This window comes from Lissotriton vulgaris, chromosome 5 (genome assembly GCF_964263255.1).
Source record: "Lissotriton vulgaris chromosome 5, aLisVul1.2, whole genome shotgun sequence".
Lineage (NCBI taxonomy): Eukaryota > Metazoa > Chordata > Amphibia > Caudata > Salamandridae > Lissotriton > Lissotriton vulgaris.
The window spans coordinates 115,204,687-115,229,282 of NC_141693.1; the positions used below are offsets into that span (position 1 = coordinate 115,204,687).

At 48.0% G+C, this 24,596-nt stretch overlaps 1 protein-coding gene across 7 annotated transcripts in view; it reads right to left on the bottom strand.

Annotated features, from left to right (window-relative positions):
* The window catches only part of SEC16A (SEC16 homolog A, endoplasmic reticulum export factor), a 478,800-nt gene that overhangs the window by 54,550 nt on the left and 399,654 nt on the right, over positions 1-24,596 (bottom strand). The window lies entirely within an intron of this gene.

Genomic DNA, 24,596 nt, shown 5'->3' on the forward strand with positions numbered 1-24,596 from the left:
TGGATGTAGAACATCGTTGTGGTGTTGTCAGTCTGTATCAACACTCTTTGCCCGTACAGTTGTTTCTGGAAGGCTTTTAGGGCAAGGAACACGGTCTTTAGTTCCAGGTAGTTGATGTGCCTGATCGCATCTATTGGGAGTCCACAGGCCCCGCACCTTGAGTTGGTTCATGTGTGCTCCCCATCCCTTCTGGGATGCGTCTGTGGTGATGGTCACTGTTGGGTTTCGTGGTGTCAAAGGCTTCCCCTCTGTTATGTTCTCCTTGTTCCACCACGCTATCTCCTCTTGTACTGCGTTCGTTACAACCACTAGATCTTCCCAACTCCCTGTAGCTTGTGACCATTGTTGTTGCAGCCATTCCTGGAATGGTCTCATGTGTGGCCGTATATTGGGGACTAGGTGTATGCAGGACGCCATCATACCCATGATCTTGCTCGCTGTCCTCACTGTCAGAGCTCGCCCCTTCTGGTACTGACGTGTCTCCTTCAGCAGGGCAAGTGTTCTCTTGTCGCTGGGGAACACTTTGCTCTGTATGGTGTTGATCGGTGCGCCTAGGAAGATCTTCACTTGTTCTGGTTCCATTGAGGATCTCCCCCAGTGTATTGAGAATCCCAGTTCCGTTAGCGTTTGTGACCCGTTGTGCATGTTCCTTGCATTGTTTGTAGGAACTTGCTTTTATGAGCCAGTTGTCGAGGTAGGGGTACAAATGGATCCCTTCCCTCCTTAGGTGCGATGCCACGGCAGCGAGGCACTTGGTGAAGACCCTTGGTGCGGATTTTAGTCCGAAGGCCAGGGCGGTGAACTGGTACTGTGCTTTGTGGATGGCAAATCTCAGTAGATGTTCGTGCTGTCTGTTCATGGGAATGTGTAGGTAGGCGTCTTTCAGGTCTATGGTGGACATAAAGTCTCCGTCTCTTATCTGAGGAATGACTTCTTGAAGAGATGTCATCTTGAATTTTTGTGTTCTTATGTATTGGTTTAGGAACCGTAGGTCCAGGATGGGTCTTAGTGTTTCGTCCACCTTTGGTACGAGGAAGTAGTTTGAGTACACTCCCTTGTTTCTTTCTCTGAATGGTACTGTTTCTATGGCTTCTTTGTGGAGGAGTTCTTAAGCTTCCTCTGTGAGTAGCAGTAGTTCTTTTGCTGAGTGCGTTTTTCTTTTCGGTTTCCTGTTTGGTGGTTTCTTTTCCAGTTCTATGCAGTATCCGAACTGTATGATGTTTAGTATCCAATTGTCCGTTGTTATTTTCTTCCATTCCTGGAAGAAGTCTTTTAGTCTGCCTCCTACTGGTGTTACATGTTTGTTGATCTTTTGTCCATGTGACCATTTTTTGCTGACTTTGTTGTGCCCCTCCCCTAGAGGTGTCGTGTAGGTGGGCACGGTTGGTGGTGCAGAGTCACTTTGAAGTGGGTTGCTGGCCACCCCTTCTTGTTTGCCCTCATCCATTCGCCCTCCAGCGAAAGGACTGGCCCGAGGCGGTTATAGCCAGGTTTGTTTTTGCTGGCCCTGCTGTGCTTGGTTGTCGCCCTGGTAGCCCTGCTGGGATGTCTGATGGGATGTTCCCGTCTGGTTTCCCCCTCTTCCATTTGGCCTCTCCTCATTCCTTTGAGTTGCAAGGCCCTCATGGACCTTGCAGTTTCATTTTCCTTTTTGAGTTGGGTTAGTTTCTCATTCACTGGTGCTCCAAACAGGGTTTCACCATTGAAGGGGGTGTTCAGGATGTTATTCTGTACTTCGGGCTTGAAGCCTGATATTCTCAGCCAGGCATGCCTTCTCTCTGTGACCCCGATCACCATGAGCCTGCTGGATGTGTCTGCCGCATCCAGGGCTGATTTTAGGCATGATTCGGCTATATTCTTGCCTTCGTGTGTATCAACAACAAGAGAGTGAGGATAAACAAGAGGTCACTCCTATATCCCAAATGATAAATGCAAAAAACAACTAAAGAGTGACTGGTCGGTGCTGTGGTCAAGAGAATAAAGCCCAAAGTCACCAGGAATACAACCTGACACCTTCAATGACGAGGCGATATCAGAACTAAAGATAGGGAAAAGAGTGAAACACATACAAAAAGACAGAGACAATAACTTATATTTTGTTAAGAAGAACCCTCACTCACCCTAGTGGTGACATGCTTCATCATGGGGTTCCCACTGGAGGAACCAAATGTACCTCCAGTGTGCTTCAACGCCTGATTTACAACGGAGCAGGTTGTTGTGAAATTTTTTTTTTGTTTTTAGGTATGTGTTATGTGCAAGTGATAGTGAGGTTAAAAAATATCAGCTGTACCAAAAACGACTTTATTTATTGGTCAGCTAATATTATTAAAGAAAGTGTATTGGATACTAATAGTGGTAATATTCTTGACCACTTATATCCTTTGATAATTAATTATCAAAGGATATAAGTGGTCAAGAATATTACCACTAAAATTAATTATCAAAGGATATAAGTGGTCAAGAATATTACCACTATTAGTATCCAAAACACTGTTTTTAATAATATTAGCCACAGCACCGACAAGTCACTCTTTAGTTATATTCTTGCCTTCCTCCACCAGGTGTGTTGCCCTCTGTTGGTATTGCTCAGGGAGGTGTCTGAGCAGTTGTCTGACCTCGTTCCAATGCTGGTACGTATGCCTGTTGAGTAGGGCATTAGAGGTGGCAATGCACCAGTGTACTGCTGCATTCCTTTCCATCTTCCTTCCAGTGAGGTCTATCCTCTTACTCTCTTTGTCAGGTTGTGGGCCTGAGTTTGTGGGAACGTTGGCCCTTTTTCTGGCTGTTGCTGCGATGATGGAGTCAGCTGTGATGGATCCCTGGATGTAGGGAGGATACCTAGAGGAGTGTTTGTATTTTTTCTCTGTCCTGGGTGTGACAGACCTGCAGCTTGCTGGTTCTTTGAATGCCTCTCTCCCCTGGTCCAAGACACTTGGTAGCATGAGGAGGAATTGACTCCTGATTTGAGGGGGGAACAGGTTTTTGTTTTTTCTTCTTTCAGTATCACTCCATAAGCTGTTGCCGCGTTCCTGATGACCATGTTGTAGATCCCAATGTCATCTGGCGGCAAAGGCCTCGAAGGGTACATCTCCGCGGCTTCTTCCGGGCTTTCGGCGACGAGGTCCTGCCAATCCAGGTCCTGCGCCACAGAGGATGCAGAGTTCAAACTAGTGCGCTGTTCTTCTTCCTCTAAATAGTATAGGCCCTCTTCCTCCTGGTGTTCCTGGGGCTCGGGAGTTTTCGGCGGCTCTTCGGCGTCGAACTCCAGCTCATCTTCGACTTTGACGATATTCGTCGCCAGCTTCATCCGCTCGTCGATTTCTGTTTTCCTTTGCAGGATGTTATACATCTCGGCGGCCTGTTCGGCGTCGAGTGTTTCGGACGATCTCTTAGACCTCAACGTCGATTTCGAAGAAGCCTTCGGGTCCTTTTCCTTCGGTGTTGAGTGCTCCTTTTCGGGGGCGTGCTTCGACGACCTAGGCTTTTTGTGTGTTTTCGCCACCTGGGAGTCCTTTTCGAAGGATCCGCTGGGCTGTTTGCCCCTGGATGCAGCTGCGGCCGTCAAAATTTTCGGCGCCAGTGCTTCTTTCGTGGACTTAGACTCTGTTTTTCGAGAGTCTGTCGGGGCTTTAGGGGTCGACGTCTCTCCTACCTCTTTTGTAGTTTTATTATCAGTCTCTACGACCGTGAAGTCATCTGGTCCCTCGGCGATGTTGTCCTCTTCGTCACTGGAGAGGCCCAGGTCCTGAAGCGATGGAGGTTGGCTTTTCCTTGCATGCTGTGGTTGGCTATTCTCTGCCGCTCTCTAATCCTGAGAGTCTTCGGCGTCAAGACAATCCTTGCTTTCGTGGTCGACCGGCAGGCAGAAGTTGCAAACCGGGTGCTGGTCCTTCTGCGCATACTTGTGGTGGCAATTGCAGCAAAATTTGAATGGGGTATTGTCCATTCCTGCGCTCAGGGGGCCCCCTGTGTGCGCATTCTCCGTTGGACGTCGAAGTCTTCAATGTTCTCCTCCTTCTTCGTCGTCCCGGCTCAGTGGTCTTGTTCCTGGATGTATTCTCCAATCTTTTTCGGTAGATTTCAGCTTTTTCCTTCTTTTCTCCAAAATTCTGGAACCTCTCGGTGACGATCCAGACCCAACGGTGGAAAAAAGAATCTGAAGATGGCGCCCAAAGGTGGGAGCTTCCGCAGGAAGCGTGCCGACTTCACAGGAAGTACACCAGAAGGTGGGATGTCGACGCCCACCTGGGGTACGAAAAAAAAAAAGAGAAAGAAAAGACAACTATTCCAGACCCAACCAATAGACCGCGGAATAATGCACAGCATAGTGAATCCAGAAAGATTCACGCTGCAAAACTGCCAGCGCTGCACTTAGTGTAAAAGCTCCAGGCAAGTTCCACAAATGAACAGGAAGTCAATTTGGTAACAGCATGAGATTAGGGTAATTGGAGTCCAAAATTGGATTATAAAGAACTCTCCTGAATCTGCGCATGGGCAACACCTTTGTATACCGCCCAGGCGCATTTATAAGCAAAGTCTACGTCCCGCTGATGTTTTATTACAGCTGTGTGCACTCTGTCTCATTGTGTCAACAATAGGTTATGGTTTGGGTGGCACTGCTGGCCCACATGTCAATTATTTAACCCCACGTATGTTTGGGGCCCTGAAAGTTATCAAATCACAAGGGAGCTAGAATAATCTACCCAACAAACGTGGAGAGAGAGAGGTGTCCAACCCTTGTGTGTGTTAGGATCCAGGGAAGGATTTACTTCACTCTGCGCAGGTGTGCTCTATAGCGCATAGAAGCTACATTCGTGCTTGAGTGTCAGTGCTACAGTGTAAATTGATGAAAAGAAAGGGAAACCAAGTGAAACTTTTGCAATACACAAATGTAAAGCATCTTCTAGAATGTTCGGGTCTTGCGAATGCAGAGTTGCTCCGTGGAAGGCTTTGGTCGTTCCCTTGAACATATTTATGTAGTAGTTCTGCAGACTCTTCATTTGAAAACTTTAAAGTTGGGCCCATTACATAATTTTAAAATGTAAACGTGTGGGCGGGCACAAGGTAAAGGAGGCCCTCTAGTGTGTGTGCACAACATAGCGAGAGATGGAGGCAGGGCGGGTATGGCAGAGCCCGAGAGGTCACAGGAGGGCACGGCCAAAGGAAACATAAGAAAAGAGTTCGCTGCAGCCCAGACCAAATCAAAAGCAGCACATCCAATCGGGACGTACTGAGGCAGATACCAAGAAAGCCCAAGCTGCGTCATCGCAGTCCACGTGTCTCCAGAGATGAGACTCATACAAACACTCACCCTTTCTGTTCACTGGCTTGAATAACCACAGTTTGAGAAATGGTGTATTGCTCTTTCATAGGACCGACACTCTTTTGGTGTTTGTACTTCTCGAAAGGAGTGAGGTGTCTGTATTACCAGACATTACTAGAGGGGAGAGGAGGTCAGATACAGGAATTGGCCAAGCGAGAAGGAGTAGTTTCTGTCCTGTAACTCCAGTTCTGTAGTAGGGGTATCTCTGTTATAGTCATAATCTAGTGAATAGTCCCGCCCATGTGCGTGGACCCCGGCAATCAAAAATAATCTCTTAAGTTGTCAAAATAATGCAGAAACTGCAAAGACACTTAAGAGAGAATTTAAAGACAAATAATGCAGCCTATATCCACAGGCTACACTGTCCAGTACTTCAACTAGAAATTCCACCAAAAATCACCACACACAGCACAGCCTGCTAGTTTCTACCATAGAGAAACTTGCCTCCCCCAGTCAAAGACCCAGGAATGATAGAGAGGAAGGTAGGGACAGACAAGCCCCATAGGCTGCCATTATGTGGCTCAAATAGGATACTGTGCCTTTAAGAGAACTTTCCAGAACTTCTCCCAGTATCCCAGAATGCATAGCAGGTCCCTCTACTTTCAGTTCTTTTTGAAGGCGAAGCATGCCGGACCTGTCGCATTCTTTACATGATGAAAATCTCCACCGGGGAGGAGGGCGGGCGCTTATGACTATAACAGAGATACCCCTACTACAGAACTGGAGTTACAGGACAGAAACTACTCCTTCTGTAGTAGGGGATCTCTGTGTATAGTCATAATCTAGTGAATAGAATGGCAAGCCCATCCCCACACCAAAGCGGCGGTGGAGAATAAATACATAACGCCACTACTGTGCGAACAAATTCCGCAGCGAAGCCTGCCCAACCTGAGCGTCTGCCCTGGCGTCAGTGTCCAGGCAGTAATGCTTAGCAAAGGTATGAACCGACTTCCAAGTGGCTGCCTTGCAGATTTCCGCAATCGGCACATTACGGAGCAGAGCCGTCGTGGCAGCTTTGCCCCTGGTGGAATGAGCCTTAGGCTTACCTCCTAAGGTCTTATTAGCCTTTTGGTAACACAATTGTATGCAGGACACAATCCACCTAGAGATGGACTGCTTCGAGGTCGCAAGACCCGTCCTGACCGACCCATAATTGATGAACAACTGGTCAGACCTACGAATATCCTTGGTTTTATCCAGATAAAATTTCAACACCCTCCTAACATCAAGGGAATGGAGAGACTTCTCCGCTGGGGATGAAGGGTTTTGAAAAAACGTAGGCAAAGTTATCGTCTGGTTGACATGAAAATCAGAAATAACCTTGGGAAGAAATTTAGGGTGAGTACGCATAACAACCTTAGCAGCATGAAATACAGTATAAGGTTCATTACAACACAACGCCTGAATTTCACTCACCCTGCGGGCCGATGTAATGGCCACGAGGAACGCCGCCTTCCAGGACAGGTGCTGCAACGAAGCCTTATGAATAGGCTCAAAAGGCTCCTTCATCAATCTGGACAGCACCACATTCAATTCCCATGAAGGCGAGGGAAGCCTGACAGGAGGGAATACTTTCTTCAAACCTTCCAGAAAATCTTTGATCACAGGGATCTGGAAAAAGGAAGTCTGTGAAGGGCATTTCCTGTAGGCAGTCAATGCAGCCAGATGTACCTTAATGGAATGGACATTAAGGCCAGACTGCGCCAAATGTAAAAGGTAAGGAAGGATGACATCTTCCTTGCAGGTCGTAGGATCATGGTTCTTAGACTGGCACCAGATACAAAACCGCTTCCACTTGTAAGCGTACGAAGTCCGAGTGGAAGGTCTCTTAGACTCCTTCAGTATGTCCATGCAGTCATCGGGCAGATTCAGATGGCCATATTGCACTATCTCAGGAGCCATGCCGCCAAACTCAAAGACGAGAGGTTGGGGTGTAACATCCGTCCCCCGAACTTCGTGAGAAGGTCCGGCCTGCACGGCAACCGAATGTGAGGAAGGAGAGACCGGTGAAGTAGGTCCGTGAACCACCACTGCCTGGGCCACTCCGGGGCGATGAGTATCATCCGAGCTCTGGACCGGGCCAGCTTGATGAGTACCGCCGGAATCAGGGGAATGGGAGGAAAGGCGTACAGAAAGCTGTTCGTCCAGTTGATCCATAACGCATTCCCCAGCGTTCCTTGTTGGAAGTACCTGGAGGCGAAGTCTCTGCACTTGCTGTTTTCGGCGGTGGCGAACAAATCTACGTCTGGAGTTCCCCACCTTGCGAAGACTTCTCCTAGTACTTCGTCGTTTATGACCCATTCGTGGTTTTCCTGAAGCAGCCTGCTCAGTGCGTCTGCCTGAACATTCTGCACACCTGGTAGATGGGTGGCCGTTATCGTCAGTCCTCTGGCTAGGAGCCAGTGCCAGATCGTCTGCGCCTCCTGAGACAGGGTGCGCGATCTCGAGCCCCCCTGCTTGTTGAGGTAATACATCGTGGTGGTATTGTCCGTCTGTACAAGCAGAGAGTTGGTCTGGAAGGACGGAAGAAAGGCCTTCAGCGCCAAGTGAACAGCCCTGAGTTCCAGGAAATTGATGTGATACGTGGCCTCCATAGGTGACCACGTGCCTTGAATCTGTAGAGTCCCGGAGTGCGCTCCCCATCCCAGAAGAGACGCATCCGTCACGACAGTCTGCTTGGGTATGTCCTTGTGAAAGGGAACCCCTTTTAGGAGATTCTCCGCCGAACACCACCACTTCAGAGACTGAAGAGCATGCAGCGACAGTCGAATCTTGTCGTCCCAAGATCCTTTCCTCTGATCCCACTGGTCCTCCAAGCACTCCTGCAGCGGTCTCATGTGCAGCCGTGCGTGTGGCGTCAGGAAGATACAAGAGGCCATCGATCCCAGTAGAGAAGACACCGTCCTCACTGTTGTAGATGGAGACGTCATGAGAGCCTGAGCCTTCCGAAGGAGTGATAATCGTCGTTCTTCCGAAGGAGACACGCTCGCTGACAGCGTATTGATGGAGGCTCCCAAGTACTGTATGCATTGGACCGGAGTCGGGACAGACTTGGCCATGTTGATGTGCAGCCCCAGCTTGTTCAAGAGAACGCACGTCTTCTGGAAGTGCGCTCGCGCTTCCGAGAAGGAGGATGCCTTGATCAACCAATCGTCCAGGTACGGGTAGACGAACACCTTGTTCTTCCTCAGGTGTGCTGCTACCACCGCCATGCACTTCGAGAATGTTCTCGGCGCAGACTTCAGTCCGAATGGGAGTACTGTGTATTGATAGTGATTGGTGCCGACTTGGAACCGCAGGAACTTCCTGTGTTTGTGTGCAATGGGCACATGGAAGTAAGCATCCTGTAGGTCTATAGCGCAAAGCCAGTCTCCCTGTTGCAACTGAGGGTAAATCTGATGCAACGACAGCATGTGGAACTTCTCTCTGCGAATCCATTTGTTTGCCTGTCGCAAATCCAGAATGGGCCTGAACTCGTTCTTGTCCTTCTTGCGAACCAGGAAGAACCGGGAGTACAGACCTCTTCCTCTCTGAGACCGAGGTACGTCTTCTATCGCCCTTTTTCTCAACAGGATATCCGCTTCCGCCTGAAGCTCGCGCAGCTGAAACTGCGAGTTGACCGGGGGAATAGCTGGAGGAGGGCTGGTGAACCGAAGACAGAATCCATTACAAACAATATTCAGCACCCACTTGTCCTGAGTAATTTTTCTCCACTCTGCCAGAAAAAGTTGGATGCTTCCCCCTACCGGAGTGGGTAACGGATCCGGGGGAAGTAAGTTCCTAGGGCCTAGACCCCGCCTGGCCCTTGGGCGCCGGAGCCGACTGCTGGCCTCCCCTGCCCTTCTGCCGCTTCTGGAACGGCTTCCGGAACTGCTGCTGCTGTTGCGAGTGCCCCGAAGCCTGTCCTCGACCTCGGCCTTGTCCGCCGAACCGCCGTTGGAAGGGGCGGTACTGCTTCTTGGTCTCTTTGGGCTTTTCCAGGCCCACAGCCGTCAGCGTTTCGGCCTCCGCCTTCATGCGGGCCATTTCATCATCAGCATGCTTCCCGAAGAGGGTCTCCCCGGAAAACGGCAGATTGGCCACCCTCTGCTGTGCGTCCGGCTTCAGGGACGTAAGCCGGAGCCATGCGTGGTGCCGTTGGTTGATCCCGTGGCAAAATCCGTGAGCCGCCAACAGGGAAGAGTCCGCAGCCGCGCTGATTATCTGGTTGGCCACCAGCATACCCTCACTCAGGACTTCCACGAAGTCTTCACGCTGCTCCCGGGGCAAATGCTCCGCAAAGCGCTCAAGGGAGTCCCAGAGGGCGCGGTCGTAGCGACCCAATAAAGCCGTGGCACTCGCCGCTTTCATGGAGGTCGCGGAAGTACCACAAACTTTCCTCCCCGCCGAGTCCATCCATCTTGATTCCTTGTCCGGGGGAACCGTGGAGGTCGGGGTGGTGGCATGCTGCTTGCGGGCCGCCGTGACGATGACGGAGTCAGGCGGAGGCTCAGCTCTCAAAAAGGCCGGATCCGAGTCGGGAGCCCGGTACTTCTTCAGTAATCTCGACGGAGCCGCCCTCGTCACAGCCGGGGTGAGAAACAGAGCCATAGCAGGTTCTTCCAGGCCCGGCACCAGGGGCAGGAGAGGACGAGACAGATGCTTCTGATGTAGCGTCTCGAAAATGACCGATGTCTTCGGTGTAGGCACTGTCAGGGAAATGCCGAGCTTCGCCGCGCCCCGCAACAGTACGTCCTGAAAGGCCACCAGGTCGTCTATCGGGGACACTCTGGTGTCCGGTGACCCCGATAGGGTAGGTGAATAATCCCTGGTCCCAGAGGACCTCGTGCGTGAGCGAGACTCGCGCCTCCTATGGCGGTGCCTCGATCTCGTGGATGATCTGTGCCTCGATCTCTCCTTCCGCCCAGAGCGAGAGCGAGACCTGCCAGCTCGTGGGCGCTCCTTTGGTTTGCGCGGAGGGGTCTTCCTCGGCTCATCACGAGGTGTCTTCGGTTCCTCCCGGGGTTTCGGTTTCGGAGTCCCCTTGGGAGGAGCAGGCAGGGAAGTGGACCTCGGCGGAGGAACCATCGGCTGCGGCGTGGGCCCATGCGGAGGGACCGGGGGTGGAGAAGGGTCCCCCGAAGGCAGTGGTGGTTTGGGCGGAGGGTCCTCCTTAGGCACGGGGGGAGGAGTCGGAGTCCTGGGCCGAGACGGAGTGTACACCTCCGAGTACACCGAGCCCGGTGTCCCTTTAGGCGAGGGGTGCGGAGAGCCATCCCCATCAGCCGGCGACCTCTTCCTCTTGCGACCTCCACTGGACGCAGCGTGACTCCTGGGACTAGAGTCCCTTTTCCGCCGTTTTGGAGAGGGTGACCTACTCCTCGACGCTGACCGCTGTCTGCTGGACGCAGAACGACGCTTCTCCGGCGTCGAATGACGTCTCCTGGACTCCGGCGTCGAACGCCGTCTCCTCGGCGTCGACCCTCTTCTCCTCGGCGTCGAACGCCGACTCCTCGACGTCGATCTCCTTTTTCGCGACCTCTCCCGTCGTCCTCTCGACGTCGGGCGGCCCGCCCTCGACGACGAGCGCCGCCGTCTTGATGATCCCGACGTCGAGGAGCCCCTCGACGTCGATCGGCGGTGTCGCCTCGACGGCGATCGACGGTGTCGCCTCGACGACGACCGACGGTGTCGCCTCGACGGCGAGCGTCGGCGTCGCTTCGACGGCGAGCGTCGATACACGTCACTGTGTCTTCGTCGACGGTAGGAAGATCTCGACGTCGACGACGACGACGATGACGTCGACGGCGGCTTCGACGTCGGCTTCTCCTTCGCCGTCGAGCCATCACGCCGTCTCGACCCGGAGCCCCGGGGAGAAGGGGAGCACGCCGTCGTCATCCCTCTCGACGCCGTCGTCGATGCCATCGACGCCGACGGAGAATGGGACCGATTGCTGGACTTCCTGCCCCCGGGGAGCCCCCCGGGGGCCTCAGCAGAGGCAGAGGGAACCTTCCCAGGCTGCCTAGACCCACCCGCAGACGCCCATCCTCCAGGCCAGCCAGCCTGATCTTCAATCTGTCCCTCAAGGTCCGAGCAGAAAGCTGCTGGCAGATTACACACTCCTCAGGGACATGATCTTCCGGAAGGCACACGATGCAGACCTCATGGGGATCACTCTTGGCCTTCTTCCTCTCACATGCTGGGCACTTCACAAAAAGGCCAGGCATTTTGGAGCCCCAAAACACCTAGAAAACAGCACAAAAGAGAGAGGAGAGCACCAAGAAATAACTGCAACACTTTTAAAAGTCAAAAGTGCAAAAACAATTCGAATAAACCCTTGAGAAAGGGAGAGCTCAATGCCAGGGTCCTGTAAGCAGGAGCCGGAAAAAAGAACTGAAAGTAGAGGGACCTGCTATGCATTCTGGGATACTGGGAGAAGTTCTGGAAAGTTCTCTTAAAGGCACAGTATCCTATTTGAGCCACATAATGGCAGCCTATGGGGCTTGTCTGTCCCTACCTTCCTCTCTATCATTCCTGGGTCTTTGACTGGGGGAGGCAAGTTTCTCTATGGTAGAAACTAGCAGGCTGTGCTGTGTGTGGTGATTTTTGGTGGAATTTCTAGTTGAAGTACTGGACAGTGTAGCCTGTGGATATAGGCTGCATTATTTGTCTTTAAATTCTCTCTTAAGTGTCTTTGCAGTTTCTGCATTATTTTGACAACTTAAGAGATTATTTTTGATTGCCGGGGTCCACGCACATGGGCGGGACTATTCACTAGATTATGACTATACACAGAGATCCCCTACTACAGAACTCTTTAATATACTAGTGGTGCGCGCGCAGGAGCGGGGGAGGGAGCGCAGCAGGCACACCACAGAGGAGCGGGGGCGAAGGCACGCCCATTCCCACCGGTGGCCAGCAAGTGCACACGCCTTTGCCCAATAGCGTGGCGTTTTTTTTTTTTTAATAAAGGGGAAAGCCAATTACAGACGGGCAAAGCAAACCCACATGCACGAGCGTGTGGGTAGCTTTCTGAAGCCCTTTCAAAAGGACTCGCCCTGCCGAGGAATGCTGCACACTGCAACGCTAGGCGCAAGACCTAAAAACTGGCACTTTCCTACAGGGATGTTTTTTAATCCTAAGACTTTCATGTCAGGCTGTCTCGCTCATCCAGTGAGCATGGTCAGAAAGCACGGTGAAGCGGTATCCATCAGCAGGTGGTAACATTTGTGTGTGACGCAGGATTTGGATCTCGTGGGGGGTAGAGGTGGTTCCTAATCTTAACTTCTCAGAATAGGCATCACATTTAGAACAGGTCTGCCATCTTTGCATGGCATATGCCATATAATAGGAACACCTAAATCACCCGAAACATATCATCAGGTGATGACGAAACAGCCAGTACTGTGCATGTTGATTGAAGGCATGAAGTTGCCTATTACCCCTGAACTAAAATACTCCTACCTATGGGATTTCAAATTGATGCTAAACCTCTTATGTTCTAGGAATGTTATTATATCAACGAAGAAAGGAGCTTGTTGATAAATTGGTCATTCTTTTTTGCCTGGTGTGTTGCCGCAGGGTCTTGGATGTATGATGAGCACTGAATATATTTTTTTATAACTTGTTATTGATACGAAAAATTGCTGTACATACAAAGAGCATTTATATTATTTATATTGCATGAACAATCCCATTTGTAAGTTTAAAGCATCTACATCCTCTAACATACTATAATCATAGTTAGTAGTGAACAGATTGGTAAATTTGATCCCTTCTATAGTTCCCGATATGTCTGCCATGCCTCCCACATTTTCTCCCCTTTCTTGGGGCACCTTCTACTTTTATAAATCGTTATTTCCGCTTGCCAGCACCAGTCCAGGTCACCTTCCCATTCTTCCAATGTCGGAGTGGTAAACGCCCCCCATTTCTTTGCCACGTTCCGCTTAGCAACCACCACGGCCAATATTAGCCATTGTTTTACATGTTGTAACCAATCGCCATTTGCTGCCGTTATCAGGAGGAACCATTTGGGCTCTAATGGAACTTCTATGCCCACCACTTCCGACATTGTCATGGCTATCTTTATCCAGTACTCCAGAAGGATCGGGCATTCCCAGAGCCGATGCTAGAGCCGATGCTAGAAGGAACCCTCAGACTCACAACCCCCATGACATCTCGTACTCTCATTTCTGCCCATTCTGCATAACACTGACCTACGGTAGTACACTCTGTGCAACACTTTAAGCTGTACAAGACAGAATCTAGCCCGTACACCACCTCTCTAGGGCCCTGTAACACTTCTACCCATTGCTCATCTTCCAAGGTGCCAAAATCTTGTTCCCATGCCAACTGCAGCGCCTTCGTGGGATCCAGGGCATTATTGACTATCTTTTTATAGAATAAGGATAAGGTCTTTTCACGTATCTGCTCAGTCAGTATCCTATCTTCTAGTGGTGAGACAGCTTCTAGGGTTTCTCCTTCAATAAAGTGGTTTCGTAGTGCATGACCTAGTTGAATGTATTTAAGCCATTCCCCTTTCCCCTTTTCTCATCTCATAATTTCTTTGTAGCTCTGCATATGTAATGTTTGCTCCTCCTCTCCAGATCTCTCCTAACGTCAAAGTCCTAGTAATTCCCATTTGGCAAAGCCGTCAAATCTACATACTTCCTTCCGAAGGTCAACCCCCTAGAGTGGCGTCATTCCTGATAGTTTCTTCCCCCGCCCCAGGTACCTCATAGCCGCCTTCCACACCCTTGCTGCTGTTTTAGTATATACCGGGAGGTGTTTATTTGCTTTGTGTACAGTAGTCCCTCAGGGCCTCGTGTTCCCATAGTCCGTCTATCTACTCTGTATGCTGGTTCCGCCCTGTCTTTGAATATTCATCCATTCACATTCGGCAGTTGTGAGGCCCGACAGTAACTACGAATGTCAGGCACGGCTAGGCCTCTCTCGAAGACCCCTCTTTGAAGCTTGCACAGTGCAATACATGGGGCTGGCCCACTCCACAGTAACGTCCGAAATTCTGAGTCCATCCTTCAGAAGGAGGGGGGTACATCATAAGGTGAGTTCTGTAGCATGTAGAGCAGACATGGTAGAGTCATCATTTTAAACAGTGCTGCTCGACCCATCAATGTCAGTGGGAGCATGCGCCAGTGTTTCGCGTCAGTAATGAGCCTATCAAGCTGTCGTCCTGATTGTAATACTCATCTGGATTCTGGGTGATGTAGATCCCTTAATATTTAAAACCTCTCTCCTGAATGGGCACCATAAATCTAGATGTTAAGGTGGCGGGTTCTCCGGCCAGTAGGAACAATAATAATTTGCCCCAATTAATCCGGTAACCTGAGTATTCGCCAAATATACAAAAGATCTGTAAAATGGCTTTCCCGGATTATAGTGCTTGTGATGCTGCGCTGACTTCATCTACCGTTAGGTCTTCTTCGAAGCGTTCCTTGTCCTCCTCTCGGAGGCGTGGCATAGAAATATCACACAGAAAATCTCTACAGTCCTCTGCTGTGTATTCAGTGTAAGATGTGTAGATCTTTTCATAGTATTTTGCTAATTCCTCTGCTATTGCTGCCCCCATTTCGTATTTACTCCCTTTCTTGTCTTGCAACCTGGGGACCCAACCACCCCATATCTGTCTCCTATCTAACCAAGCCAGCAGTTTGTTGGCCTTGTCCCCTACATCATAAAGTCGAATTTGTGTTGCTCTTGCTTGTGACCTGGCACTATCTTCTTCTAGGTCTCCAAGTTCTTCCTGTCGGACACCGAGGTGATGTCTCTCTATAGCTGCTTGGGGATCAGTTCCTGCTTCCTGGGCCTCAAACTGATTATTCTTTTTCTAGTGTGACACATTTGATATGTTTTTCATTCTTAATGGTGCCTATTTTGGCCTGCACCCGACCTCTAATGACCGTTTTAAAGGCCTCCCAGAGGGCAGCTGCAGAATCAACTGTCCCGCGATTCTCCCGAAAGTACTGCTCCGCCCCAACCCGCATTTCTTTTCTAAAGTCTTCATCCTTGAGGTACCAGGGTTGATTCTCGGTGGCAGCATGAAGCCTCTCCCTGAGCCTGCTAGCTTCACTTCTAAAGCAGGGGAGTGATCAGATAAGCCCCTTGCTATATGATCGCAGTCAGGAACGCCTCCTCCGCCTCTCAACGTGGCAGGTTTTCTGACCATATAATTGTCAATTTTATATTATTGGATTGGGCCTGCGCCTTTGTGCTTCCCCATCTTCCTTGTGGTTGCCATCCGACTATTATCACAGGGAGCCCAGTAGCCAGTCTCCGACGCTCCATACCAGCTGGAGCCCTTCCCGCTCCCACTCGTACCCAGATCTGTGAAGCATTATTGGGTGATAATGCTTGAAGGAGACTCGCCGACCCGAGATGTCCGATGTCGCTCTGGCCTTGTCTCATGCTATTGATTGGCTGGATTCCTCTCTCTGCTCCTGATTTGTTCTCAGCTCCACTATTATTAGCCCTTTATTAGTTAGCAGATATACTGCACACTGTATTCCTTCAGGGAGTAGGGGTCTCCGTCTTGGTCCTCAGCCTCTGCTCTTTTGTGGGGTGGAGGTCGCCAATGTTTTGCCGTGTCCCTCTCTTTTGAAATCAGTACGCTGCTTTGAGTGTCCTCCGGTTTCAAGTGCCACCACCCTCCTCCACGGTGTAGCCGGCGCAGTGTCCTAGAAGCGACTGGGCTCACCTCGATAGTCTGCTACAGCCACTGTCCAGGTTTTGTCGCAGGATGAATTATCCCAGGTATTTGTAGTGGTAAAACGTGGGTGGTGTCTCTTTCGTCTTCTATGGGACTTATGCCTATTTTGTCATGGATAATCGGCCCCAGGGCTGCCTGTCTCGTGAGGACCCAGTCTGAAGCTTTTTACCTTCAGGCCGCTTCTGTAGACAGTCGCTTCTTGATGGCGGCCTCCGCTCGCGGCTCTGTGATCACCTGGCCCCTCCAACGCCGTCACTAGGCCTCGTGCACCGGGGCCCCATACCCTCTCCCACTGCCTCTGTGTCTCAGCGCATCAAGGTCTAATGCATCAGTCGGGTGATGGCAGCCTCCGGTCGTCGCTCACCTCTACTCCGGCATTACTTTTGCACTCTATTTGTTCGGCCCCACGTGACCACCAGATGCTTTGGTTTCAATGCATTCTGAGACGCTGGTGCAGGCCCAGCTGTGTACACTGTGGGCTCCAGTGCTTAATTTGTAAAATATTAAGTCAAGGTGCTCACATTTTTTAAGGAGGCCTCACCCACTTCCTCCGGCTCCACCCACTTCCTCGATAAGCACCACTCATGTACTATATTGGCTCCACCCACATCTTCATCTGGCACTACTGAAAGCCAGATGTAATACCCGATCTGAATTTCAGCAGCAAGGAAGCCTTCCTCACGTAAGATTTTGATAGGCGGTTCCCCCACCCTGCGATCATTTTGAAGGATGAAATCGAAAGTGCATTTAAAGCGCAATTTTGGAATAAATTGGCTTAAATGACAATGCCATCACTGAAGTCATAAGATTGTGAAAAATCCAATCATCACACAAAGAACAAGCATAGCAAATGAGCCTTGCCCATTTTTACGGAGGTGGCGAGGGTGTGGTATGTATGCAGTGGAGCAATTTTAAAACCATGATTGCAAATATATTGGTAAAGCATGCTGTGGTAGCGCTCCGTCATTTATTGACAGCACATTTTCCATTGAAATTGCCACAAAATCCCACTGAAATGCAGATTTACTAACAAAACTATGTACCATTCAAACGATAATGAGTAGAAATTGGGGGTTCCGAAAATAATTTAAATTTTCACATCACCAAGTAAGGTGTCTGAATTAATTTTGATCCTATTAAATCACAATTACAAAATAAAGTGCTTCACTTCTCTAAATGCGGATATACTTTGAAATATTTGAGCAGTTCCTTGATCTTTACAGATAGTTTGATTTACAAAAGCCACTAACTTCACAAGAATAAAACTAAATACCACTTTCCGTTAAAAAATATTGAACATTTATTAGTCAGAGAACATTGCCTGTCATTTGACCTGTTTAAACCCACTGCAAACCTGACGAGATGAAAAGAAAAAAAAGTAAAGACATTTTATTTTCCATTCCCCTTTTGAACTCTACCGTGAATATTTTGGGAGTGATAGGAGCATAGGCATTAAATAATATGTAAAATTCGTGTCAAGATGAGAGTGAGGCATGGAAGGTAGCGCTGCATATTATTTAATGCTTATGCTCTATGCATCGAGAATAAGCATTACATGATAGGCAAATGCGTGCTAGGGTGACGGCGAGAAAAAGAGAAAAAAAATGGTGCAGGCTTGAGCACTTGTGAAGACAGCGCATGCTGAGCCTGCGCTCTACAATTTCCTTGCTGCTGACGCCGGCCAGAAGGGATTGGAGAAGGGGATGCTAGCAGCATCTTGGCCTTGGTGCAGACTGCACAGTGGCCGTATGAATTTTTAGGCCTCGCCTGAGCCAGCGCATGCGCTGCAATGAGAGACATTTAGTATTGGGGTTTTCAAAGTGCTACCACAGAGGCTTTTGCTGGCCTCAAGCTTGCGGTCACGAAGCGCGCAGCCGCCATCTGTCTTTTCTCAGTCACATGTAATTAAGTGCATCGCGATCAATTTCAGCGCCGGTGCAGCCAATGCTTTTCGCGAGCGCTTTTCAAGGAGTTGGCAGTGGTCTACTAAACAAGTCTATTTACTAATAAAATAATCAGGCAGACTGGATGTATTAATCTTTGATTGTAATTTGTGTCCTGAAAAACAAATATGTTCACGATGTAAAAAGGATTTGGATTCTCATTACCATAAACGTTAAAGCCTTCCCTCTTTAAGAATGCAGGGGGCGGTGCTAAAGGGTCTACTGTAATTCAGTTTAACACAAGGAGGAAGTAGAATGGATGTCGAAAGCCGTGGACCCAAGAGGGTGAGTAAATTTCTTGCAAGTTTGACTTTAGCCCGGGTGGGGTTCTCCACGCAACAGGACAATGTCTTCTTGCCTTGCAGACAGTAAAGCTTTTGTTTTCCTTCTCCGAGTTTGCAGCAGCACAGATCCAAGCAAGCGTATTTCCCAGGAAGCTTCTGCTCCCTCGGCTGTCCCAGTGACATACGCAGCAGCCTTCTAGACAGTATTCCACACGTCTGCCAGTCCAGCATGTCTCGAGAGCAGCCAGGTAACCTAAAAGCCTCTATGCCTCCTTCTTGTAGGTCGATAGAACCCACCCGACCATGGCTGCTCGTAGCTCTGACGTCCAGCATGTCTCCCCTGTAGTTGTTTTACGTGTTTCTCCTGTAGACTCACAACTATTTCCAATGTGTCCCGCCTCTTGTCATAACTATGAACGCACCCTGGGATTGCCACCTTTCTCAAAGCAAAAAAATATACTAATTATTTTGCGGTTCTGGGGCCGCGTACTTGAATCAGGTTTTGAAGAAAATGCTATGTGGTCCCGTTTATCCTGACAAATTGGCACCTACTTCGTATAATCCTCAGTAACAGTTTACAGGGCCTTAAAATATATTTTATGTGATTTCCCTTTGTATTTTCTCATTTAAAGCAAATACAAACATTTAACAAGCATTGGCATAGCCAATAGGTCTCGCCTTTGGGACCTTATAAGCGTTTTAATAATTCGACTGACGGGAGGAGGAGCCAAGCCAGCATCCGAATTGGCCGCATAGCCGCTCGGCTCCATGAGCCCTCTCTCCCTGCACGCCCATTCTGCTGTTCGTTCTAAACTACAAATGTGTCTTTGGATAATAGAAGGAGAGTGTTCACTTACCACCTGCTCCTGAGACTCCTGCGTGCCGTGAATCTGGAGAACTCCTGGCCAGCCTGGATTTCGGGAATTGCCGAGAGACTCGGCTGCTTCGTTCTCCCTGGATAGTGTGGATGTACACGTGAGTGCCTCTTTGGGACACATGCCTGACTTGAGCTTAGGGACGCGTTGCTGCTCTTCTCTTCGGGCCGTCCCAGCAACACCGCGGCATTTGCCGGACAGCGAGATTTCCTCTGTATGGATGGAACTGTTGTGCCCGGACTTTGTGGCACCCGCGGGCTTGGTGCTGCCGCCCTTGGACTTCAGCTCCACACGTCTGGATGGACTCGAGCTGCTGAACCTTTTTCTGGTCTTACTCAGACCTGATTTGCTCGGATCCTCCAGATCCTCCAAGAAGTATTGTATACTGATTGATAAGGGATCACTGGGTGGTTCCGTTACTAGACGAGGCCAGGGGTGATGCATTTTAGGTTTCGGTGGTCCTCACGTTAACTGCCGGTGCATTGGGTGTGTTTGCATTGGGACTGTATTATTGATGTACATGGTATTTGACATTCTCCGTAGTACTCCATTTTGCTTTTGGACTTTCCCCACGTGCAGGGGTGATGGGCGGAGCCGGGCGGCGACTTTGAGGGCCCTTCTCCATCTAGGTTTCTTGTCTTTTCTCTTTTCCTTTTCTAAGTTTCGGGTTCCATTAGGGTGACAGGCAGGCGGTTGGGGGGGTAGGCCTTGGCCTTCCACGGGTGTGCAGGGTGGGGGTAGGGGGGCGGGGTTTGTCCGTTCTTTGTTTCCATGGCCCTTTAATCTTTTTGTCTTTTTCTATAGTGTCGTCTTCATTCGTGGTTCCTGTAACGTTTATTGCTTTGAGGGGAGGGGTCGGTGTTTGTTCTCCATTGGATTTGTGCCAACGTCTCTTCTGATTTGTGAGCCTTAACCCCACTACTTTGTCTGTATTTATATTAACTGTGAATATCTGATTTGCGCGCTGTGTTGTAGGACCATGGGTGATTGTATGGCACTTTTTCAGTTCTCTATATTAAAAATGAACCTCTGTACTCCTGACTTCGGGCCTGACCGTATGCTCACGTGTTGTCTCCTACCATAGATATCGATCCGGCTGTTGAACTGCTTTGATTCTCCGTATTGATTGCTATGCTTTTACCTTGTTTCGCGGCCGGCCGAGAAGGTTGTAGGCCCGTACCTGTACTTGATTGCAAGACTAATAAAGGCTCAATAAAAATTAAAATAAATAAATAAATAATTCGACTGACACGTGGAGGTTGTTGCTGTAGCAAGATCAGACTAATTGTTTAGACTAAAGTTTTTGTGTGTTTTGTTTTCCTCAATTTAGAGTGCGCTGTGAAACCATAGGCTTTCTATATGGGTTGTGCCATTAAACTTTTTAGTGCATCTCACGGTGAGCAAATAAAGTAGTTTGAGGGATCACAGCCACATTGTTCTTGTTTCTAGAAAGCAAAGGATTGTCTTTTTCTTGTAACCTTAAGTTGGTTCTCATAAAAATCTTTTGTGCTCACCTTTAAGTTAATCTTTTCTAGATGTCGGTTATTGCTCTTCCGAATGTAATGAATGTCAACAGAAAATATCCACTCTTGTATCAGTAGTACATTTTATCAAGTTAGTGACAATAATGGTAGATGGAAAAACTTTTTTTTGTCTTACAGGCGGAACGTTAGGCTCTTGGCAGTTAACTTTGAATTATTGTCCAACTCAAATCTATTTTGTTTTCTCGAAACAATCTTGGGAGTTACTCATTGTTAGTAGTATTTTTTTTTGTCTGGGCACTATAACCTCGGACTGAACTCTTTAGTGTTAATGCACAGAATTGTCAATGTCTGAGTCAACATGGCGCAAAGACATTGCAATGACTGTAAACGCAACTTGGAGTTCATTTAGGATTCGCGGTTTCACAGAGCATTTGGGAAGTATTTATTTCACTATCCTGTTATGTTCGAATAAACTTGAGGCTGGAATGTCTTCGTTTTTGCCACACACGTATGGAGGATCTTCTACTTCCATAATCCTCTGCTGCAAAAGCCCATATCCTGAAATGCTATTTTTTTATATACTGTACAGTTTAATTTACAGAGTTCTTTACGTGCTTAATAACTTTCGTTACTACCACTAGTGGTATTGGCGAGAGAATCTTGTAATAGGTGCAGCTTCAAGCTCTTTGAGCAAAAATTTTAGCCCGAGGATAGTTGGAAACTAACTGTTCCTCCTCATCTATTGGCAACTTGGAGTTGTGAACAAATTACCCCCGATACTCCTTGCATTTGGCATCATCCACACCTCGTCTGGTGCAGGATTGTTTTTTCAGTGTTTTAGATCATAAAGCTACAACTATATTGACTGACAATGTGCAGGGTTAGAATAGAAGGCTGAAGGACTGTGCAGCAACACCCATGTGTTTTAGATCACTGTGTTCATGAAACGCACAAAAACCCGGCCTCTCGAGATCTACCTCTAAAGAGCCCTTCTTTCTGTAGTGGCTGTACTTTTTCAGAGTTAGTTTGGTTCTTGGAGGCCAGTCTATCCACATCTCTTGTCTGCCTTTGGCAGCTATTGCTGAATATCTTTTCAGTTGGTCGATGTGTCCAAGTTACCTATAAAACTGCCCCACTATGTCTCTCCACCTGCACACCCCTTGATGTTTATCTGTTGGTATTTTACCCATGCCTTTGCATGATCGATTGGTCTATACCCTTCACTTTGTGATGTTTGTTCCTACATTGGTTACATACAAATTCTTTGGGCTCCTATATCTGTGATAAGATTTAATTTACATATGCATTTAAATCACGGGTGGCATCTTCAAAGCAGTTCAAGTTGCCTTTATTCTGGCCATTAATGACTGTGCTTAAAAGGTTTTGACGGTCTTTGTGCTCGTACAACCCGGTGACTGCACAACTTTTTTCTGACAGTTAACCCATACACAAAACGAGGATCGATCAGTGAACTCCTTGCGTATCTTAGAGCTGTATATCCCCAAATAAATATTTTTCTCACCCACATATTAAAGTAATAACTTAGTGGGTAGAAGGAAAATTGGAACTACTTTTGCGCTTTTGTCATAGCTTTGCATATAAGTAATGATTGTATTCTACCCATGTTTGTAGGTGAAATGGGCTTTTTAATTTGTAGAGCTCTATGGCGAAAACCTATCTGAGTCGAAACATTCTACATAGCGAAAGTAGGTTTACCATATTTAATTTAATGATACAGATATCACGACCTAAGGTGCATCCCCCTTACAGCAGACTTTAAATAACTACCCAATCTCCAGTAATAAGATTTCACTATTGTTCTTCAGACACACACCTAAAAACAATCCCTTTTAGAGGCACAAAGCTCCCATGGGCTTGTGCTTCTCTTCTCTTCATGGTCTTCTACTTGGACCCAACTCTCTTGCCTTTCTAGAACTCATGGAGAGAAGGTTCCCAGTTCTTAATGACCCACACCCGCTTTTTTCTCGAGAGCAAAAAAACCACTGTTGACGTAAAAGGGCTGACTTCTGCTTTGTACCCGTGAACAAATGATCTGTCTGCACCCATCCTCTTCATCCCACACAGCAATGTCATACCCTTTTTCACGTATTAGTGACTGGCAAATTATTTTTACGCTTGCTTTTAGCTTGATTTTATGATGATTAGAAATGTCCTATGGCAGGCCCGGCCAACAGCTGAGACCCAACATAGACCATTGCCGGGGGGGAGGGGAAGGGGGATCAGTGGACAACATAGCAGCTTGGAAGGCATTATTAACAAAGTTGTGTGAAAGACGGATATAGATTTGGAAACCCCCTGGGAATTAATTATACACACTACTCAGCAACCCATAAGTACTATGAGCAAATAGTTCATAATCTCCTCAACCACTTGCCATACTTGTAAGATGCAACTCCCAGATGCAGGGATGGAGTTGTGGAGGTTCCACAGAGGACAGAATTACACTTTATGTTAATGACGTTCTCCTTTATCTGGAAGACCTCCACCTGACAGGACTGAGATGCCTCCTGCTCCTGGTGCTCTATGAAGAGGCCTCAAGGTGAATTCAACAAAATCCAGGTTAGTCCCGATCCACTGGGATAAGGAGACCGGGAGCTGGACCCTGTACCCACAAAATTACTCAGTATTAAATATCTGGGTATATGCATAGCCCTCATTCCTGAATTCAGCTGGAGCCTCAACAAAACACCTTTCCTGACAAAATTAAAGCCTCAGCGCTGCTCAGCCCTTCCCCTTAATATACTGAACCAGGTGGCTCTCTTTAAAATGATGGTCCTCCCATGATCTCTCTATATACTTATTTATTTATTTATAAAGTTTTATATAGCGTGAACATGACCCACGGGGGTATCAGAGCGCTTTACAATAAAAAAACCATACATGGTTGAGGTGGTATACAAACAATCAAATTAGTCAAATTATGCAATAGCAATATAGAATATATGCATAACAAACAGAGGACCCCGATTCTGCAGGACGTTGTACAATAGACAGTTAATAAATGTTAGGAGATTGTGTAAGCAAACATACATATTATAACTTCTAACGATTCAAAGTTGAAGTACAAAATGTATAGATTCCGCTATCGATTCCAAAATGGTGATTTGGAGACCTTAACTCCATGATCTGCGCCTTTCTAAGTACTGGCAAATCCCCTTTGACTAAATGCCGGCTGTCGGTATACGATGGCTGACATCAAACTAGATTACCAAGCAGCACATATCAGTGACATTCTACACTAGTGAGATTGGACCCAATGGGACACCCAGGTGTAACCTTGTGTTGAAGCAGATGTGAAGAGACAGGGTCCCGACGCATATACTATGGTCCTGCCCCCGACTGAGTCCATTCTGGGAAGGGATAGTGCAAACAATGGAGGTAGTAACAGGCAGTCAATCAAAGATGATATACCCACTCCACAACAGAAAATCATATAAGACACATTGCTGGTTGCAATACAGTCAATATTATTACACTGGAAATCATTTGTAATTCCTACTAAATCAATGTGAGTAATGAATCTGTTGTGGGTGTTTGACATGGGAAAATATTCAAAATTGTTCATGGAAAGGATAAAGATTTGAAAAATCAATGGCGATTACTTATAGATTATTTTAGTAAAGACTTTATAGAACTGCAATGCCCCAAACGGAAGTGAGAGCTACATATTCTGGAACACGCCAAACTAGACCACTCCTTTAGCATGAGACAGAATACAACCTCTTGCTAACTAAACTGCAAAGGAAGCCAAACTGCTCAGGCACAGGTCTTTTCAGATAAAGGGGTTACAACAGCACTGCTTGTGAATGATAGGCCAAGATGTGACAGATAGCGGTACATGGTTGACCAATGGGGGACTGCCGGGAGAAAAGGGGGATAAATTGGGATTGTTATCCGTAAATTTATGTACATTTCTTTCAAGTTTTAAACAATGTAAATTAAATAAGCGCAGCCAACTATC